The sequence below is a fragment of the Poromitra crassiceps genome (assembly GCF_964638095.1).
Source record: "Poromitra crassiceps genome assembly, contig: HAP1_SCAFFOLD_1825, whole genome shotgun sequence".
Lineage (NCBI taxonomy): Eukaryota > Metazoa > Chordata > Actinopteri > Beryciformes > Melamphaidae > Poromitra > Poromitra crassiceps.
This window is the reverse complement of record NW_028150591.1, coordinates 2,915-8,621: the sequence shown is the minus strand read 5'-3', so window position 1 is coordinate 8,621 and position 5,707 is coordinate 2,915. Positions and strand designations below refer to the sequence as shown.

General features: G+C 53.7%; 1 pseudogene across 1 annotated transcript; it reads right to left on the bottom strand.

The window, feature by feature from the left end:
• Positions 1–4,895: 4,895 nt before the first annotated feature.
• On the bottom strand, positions 4,896–5,384 carry LOC310772049 (histone H3.2 pseudogene; annotated as a pseudogene). The gene is made up of 3 exons: positions 5,226–5,384; positions 5,006–5,122; positions 4,896–4,958 (listed from the first exon to the last, which is right to left on the bottom strand). The product of its transcript is annotated as a histone H3.2 pseudogene (transcript).
• Positions 5,385–5,707: the final 323 nt, after the last annotated feature.

Genomic DNA, 5,707 nt, shown 5'->3' with positions numbered 1-5,707 from the left:
CCAGCTGTCAGTGGCTATCCCGGCGGCTCCGGATTATCTGAACATGCTCAGAATGTCGTGGGACAATCCAGACAGGGCTCCACTGTTTAATTCTGGGTGTCGCAGACTAGTCAAGTCCCAGTATGGGCTAGAGACTGGGCTGGCGAACATGCCACCAGTCGAGGGGGAGTTTGCGGCCCTGACGTCACTCGGCCCGGAGCGAGTGACCGCTAACCCTCGTTGCCCAGTTAAAGAATGTCAAAAGACAGACAAGTTGGTGTGTCACGCCTACAATGCGGCCACACGTGCAGCCCGGTCGGGCAATGCCCTGGCGATTCTGCTGGCAGCCATTAGGAAGACCACTGGCCCTGAGGATCAGGACACCAGGGATTTGGTGGACACGGCCCTGGTAGTTCATAGTCAACTTACTAGGGATATTGGTGCATCCATGTCAGCCGCTATGCTGGCACGCAGGCAGGTTTGGTTGGCGCCGACCACTTTGCCAGACAATATGAGGAGAGATCTCACAATCATGCCAGTGGTGCCTGGCAATGTCTTTCACCCAGACTCTCAGGGAGTGTTGGACAAAGCGGAGAAATCACGCCGCACTAGGGAAAGTGTGCGGCGCACATTTAGTGCCAGGTATGGGGCTAGCGGATCTCAGCCCCCACGCCAGTCTTCATGGTCCCGGGGGAGTGGCAGGCGACAGGGGGTGGAGTTTGCAACCTCGGGTGGCGGTGCAAAACGCCCTCTGCAGCGCCAGCAGGGGCACCAGCCCGGTGGGTACTCCAGGGGCATGCCCCAGAGACAGAGAGGCCGCCCCCCCAGAGGTCCAAGGCCTCAGGGGAACGTCACCTAGGACACAGGGGTCAGCCGTCGAACCGGTGTCTCAGCTGCGCCTGGACAGCTGGGAAACCTGTGTGTCAGACCCTTGGGTACTGGCCTTGGTGGCAAATGGATACAGAATCCAGTTTCGGCGGCGACCCCCTCCTTTTTCCACGGTCGGTATGACCGTGGTCAGAGATTCAATCCAGGCAAAAATTTTAGCAGAAGAAATTTCAACCCTACTGCAGAAGCAGGCCATTGTGAGAGTAGACAGCAGCGAACAACGCGCTGGGTTCTACTCCAGATACTTCATAGTTCCAAAAAAAGATGGCGGCCTGCGGCCCATTTTGGACCTCAGGCGGCTAAATGCCTTCATAAAGGTTCTGCCTTTCAAAATGTTGTCCAACAAACAGATTGTGGAGTCTATCGAGGAAGGAGAGTGGTTTACTTCCATAGACCTAAAGGACGCATACTTTCACGTCCCCATCTGCCCAAACCACAGGCCATTTCTACGGTTTGCGTTCCAAGGAGAAGCTTACCAGTTCAAGGTCCTCCCATTTGGCCTGTCTCTGTCACCAAGGGTGTTTACCAGGGTGGTGGCAGCAGCTCTACGTCCACTGCAGGTGGCCGGCCTGAAGATCCTCCCGTACCTGGACGACTGGCTGATCTGTGCCCCAAGTCGCAGTCAGAGTGTGCGGGACACGCAGAGGGTCATCAATCACGTGCAGGCGCTCGGCTTCAAGGTGAATTTGAGAAAAGCAGTCTCGAGCCGGCACAGCATACAATGTTTGTGGGTCTGTGCTTAAATTCCCTCATGTCGGCTTCTCTCACCCCGCAGAGGGTTATGAGACTCTTGGCTCAGGTCGAGCTGTTCCGTCCAGGCAGACAGCTAAAATTGGTGCAATTTCAGAAGCTGCTAGGCATGATTGCAGCAGCAGTAGTGGTGCTTCCCTTGGGTCTTCTCAAGGCTCGGCCGCTGCAGAGATGGGTGAACGCCTTCAATATCCATCCGGAACGAGACCGGAGAGTGAGACTCAGAGTGACGCGGGCATTCGTCGGGGCACTGCACCCCTGGAGGGACAAGGCCTTTCTGACAGCCGGGGTTCCGCTGGGGGTCATCCCATCACGCAGGACAGTAGTGTCCACGGATGCCTCCCTAACAGGCTGGGGGGCAGTCTGGGAAGGCAGGATGGTAAGGGGTGTGTGGACGCCTCCTTGGAGGGGCGAGCACATCAACGTTTTGGAGTTGAGAGCGGTCCACCTGGCCTTGGTGGAGCTTCTCCCCTTCATCAGGAACAGACATGTCCTAGTGAGGACAGACAACTCCTCCACGGTGTACACCATAAATCACCAGGGGAGCACCAGGTCTCTCCGCTGTCTCCAGGTGGCCAGGAAGCTGTGGCTGTGGGCCTTTCTCCGCCTAGCGTCTCTCAGGGCAATGTATATCCCGGGGGTGGAGAATCAAGCGGCAGATCTCCTGTCCAGGACAGGCCCTCTCCCGGACGAGTGGAGGCTACATCCCGAGGTCGTAGCTCGGCTGTGGTCCCAATTCGGCAGGGCTCGGATGGACCTGTTTGCAACAGTAGAGTTGACTCACTGCGAGAACTGGTTCTCGATGAGGCCTCAGGGGGTGCCCTGGAGCAGAACAGATGCTCTGTCTCAAGAGTGGCCAACAGGCTTGTTGTATGCTTTTCCTCCGCTGCCTCTGATCCCCCATGTACTCCACAGGGTGGCCACTGGGCACTACAGGGTCTTGTTAATAGCTCCCAGGTGGCCGGGGAGGCACTGGTTTCCAGTTCTCCTCCGGTTGGTCCACGGCCAACCATGGGCGCTGCCAAGGCAGATCTTCTGTCCCAGGCACAGGGTCGGATTTGGCACGCCAAATCTGCGGCAATGAAGCTGTGGGCCTGGCCGCTGCGCAGCCCCTCCCTCTTGGGCTAGACGAAGCTGTCATGTATACAATACGTAGCACTAAGGCCCCTTCCACACAAGCTAGCTACAGCCAGAAATGGAAGGTATTCTCGGATTGGTGTCGTAAGTGGCAGCTGGACCCATCCACCTGCCCTGTTCAGGGGGTACTACGCTTCCTTCAGTCGATCTTCGACGCAGGGAGGGCATCTAGCACTGTTAAGGTATATGCAGCAGCCATTTCCAGCTTCCATGAAGCAGTGGAAGGTGCGTCTGTGGGGAGACACCGCTTGGTGTCAGAATTCATCAAGGGCACATACCGGCTGCGGCCGGGCAGGGTGCTGAGGGCTCCATGATGGGATCTCACCTTGGTGTTGCGGTCGCTGACTCGGGCTCCGTATGAGCCTATTGAGCAGGCCGAGTTTAAGTTTCTCTCGCTTAAGACGCTGTTCCTCTTGGCAATGTGTTCAGCCAAGAGAATAAGTGAGTTACATGCTCTGTCAGTTAGTGAACAGTGTTTGAGGTGGAAGGCTGACGACACCGGGGTGTCACTGTGGCCCAATCCCTCATTCCTCCCCAAGGTCGTGAATTTTCAGACTGTAAATCAAGTCATTGAAATCAGCTCGTTCAAGCCAGAGCCCGCCTCAGCGGGGGACAGCATAGACCTGCAGACATTGTGTCCAGTAAGGGTGTTAAGGGCTTATGTGGCACGCACTCAGTCCTTGCGGCACGCACACGCACAGCTGTTTGTCTGTTATGGTGGGAACAAACTGGGGTTTCCCGTCTCGTCTAAGCAGCGGTTGTCACACTGGGTGGTCGACACGATCTCTCATGCCTACGGTGGGCAGGACCTTCCTGTCCCTAGAGATCTGGTGGCACACTCTACTAGGAGTATGGCCACTTCCTGGGCAGCTTTGAAAGGGGTTTCTGTGGCAGAGATCTGTGCAGCAGCATCATGGACTGCTCCATGCACTTTTTCTCGTTTTTACAGAGTCAATGTGGCGGCGCCAGCACCGGTGGGGTCAGCTGTACTGTCAGCTGCTGGACGCAGAAGTGACTGCTTGGAATCTTCTGTTCCTGGCGACCTTGATGGTATGCGTCATCCACTTGTAAGACCGTGGTGACGGTCTGAGTGAGGTCGAAATAGATCGTAAGCTATGACTATAACTATGGATCTATGAGACCCAACGATGACCGTCACCATCTCTTGTGGCTAGGAACGGGATGAAGCGTTCCAGGCTGGAGGAAGTCGGCGCGGACTCCTGGAGGTATTTATAGGCTCCGCCCTCTGGTCCGGCCTCCTGAGGTCAGTCACCTGACTTTGTTGATATTAATGTCTCGGAGATTAAGGAGAAGCGACGCATCATTCACTTGTAAGACCGTGGTGATGGTCATCGTTCGGTCTCATAGATCCATAGTTATAGTCATAACTTACGTTCTCCTTTGCCCCCCCCCCCCCCCCCCCTTCCCTCCCCCCCCTCCTTCCTGTGGTCTGGTTCGGGATTGGGGAGGCCAATGGTCATTTATATTATAACCCATTTATATTATATAAGTGAGAGCCCTAATGAAAAAAAAAATAATTAGTGAGGCTCGTCCTTAAAGGTCCCATTTCGTGGAAAACAGGATTTCCCTTGCCTCCCCAGATAAATCCACACCAGCAAAAAAATGCATTCAAATGAACAATTTTTACTTACGCAACATTGTGACAAAGCAACACTTGCTTCATTTGTCCGCTTACAGTGCCGCCCCACCAACTGAATGCAAAAGACCAAACCTTGTCTGTAGCAGAAGCTACAAAAGATCCGTGAGGCATGTTTAAACAGCATGAAGTGGGAACTTTTACAATGTCTCACAGCAGACTTTCTAATACTTCCTAATGGGTCATATTGAGAAGTAAGACGACTTAGGAATTTTTGCTTATAGGCGCGGCTTCAGCTTGCATCGGATGACGAAGACTCTGTAGCTGAATCGACCACGGCCAGAGAACAAGAGGTTTTCCGAGCTCTTAATGGTATGTTTTTTTTAAATAATTAAGTATAATTAAGTATATATTTTTTCCGCTTGGGAATACAGACACTTTTAGGAAAAGTCAGGTACCCGCAGTATTGTCATTTTTAATTCAACAAGGTTATTGAACATATACATTTCAAAAAGCTCAAAATGACACTGTGGTCTTTCTAGTGTTATCCGCGCTCTCCGCGGATGCGGCGGGCCAGCTGGAGGTCTTTGGGCATGATGGTGACCCTCTTGGTGTGGATGGTGCACACAGGTTAGTGTCCTCAAACAGGCCGACCAGGTAAGCCTCGCTGGCCTCCTGCAGAGCCGTGACAGCAGAGATCTGGAAGCGCAGGTCAGTCTTGAAGACCAGGCGCTGGAAGGGCAGCTTGCGGATCAGCAGCTCGGTTGATTTCTAAGGGAGGGAGTAGAGCCTCCAGAGACTCCTTTGCTGTCCCAGGCAGGGGCAGTGGGGCCTCTATGGCTGTCCCTGGCAGGGAGAGTAGAGCCTCCTGGACTAGCTTCTTGACGCCGCCGGTGGCCGGGGCGCTCTTACGGACAGCCTTGGTGGCGAGCTGCTTCCTGGGAGCTTCTCCTCCAGTGGATTTACGGGCAGTCTGCTTCCTGGGAGCTTTTCCTCCAGTGGACATACGGGCAGTCTGCTTGGTTTTGCCCATGGTACAATGTTGAGTTCTTCCTTCCTTATGAGAAAAGTTAAAATATGTCTTTCTGCAGCAGTGTTGCCAGTGTTGAGCAGCAGCTTCTTCTTCTTATGGCTTTCCGGTCGACTGGTGGGTGGCTTGGATCTTCCACCACTTATATAGCCTCAGCCAGGAAGGATGAGTGACATCACTGATGACATCACAATTGCTCGAGTGACATCACTGATGACATCACAATTGCTCGAGTGACATCACTGATGACATCACAATTGCAAGTGACATCACTAATAAAATTCCTGATTTATGACATCATTGATGATGTCACAGACACAGACACA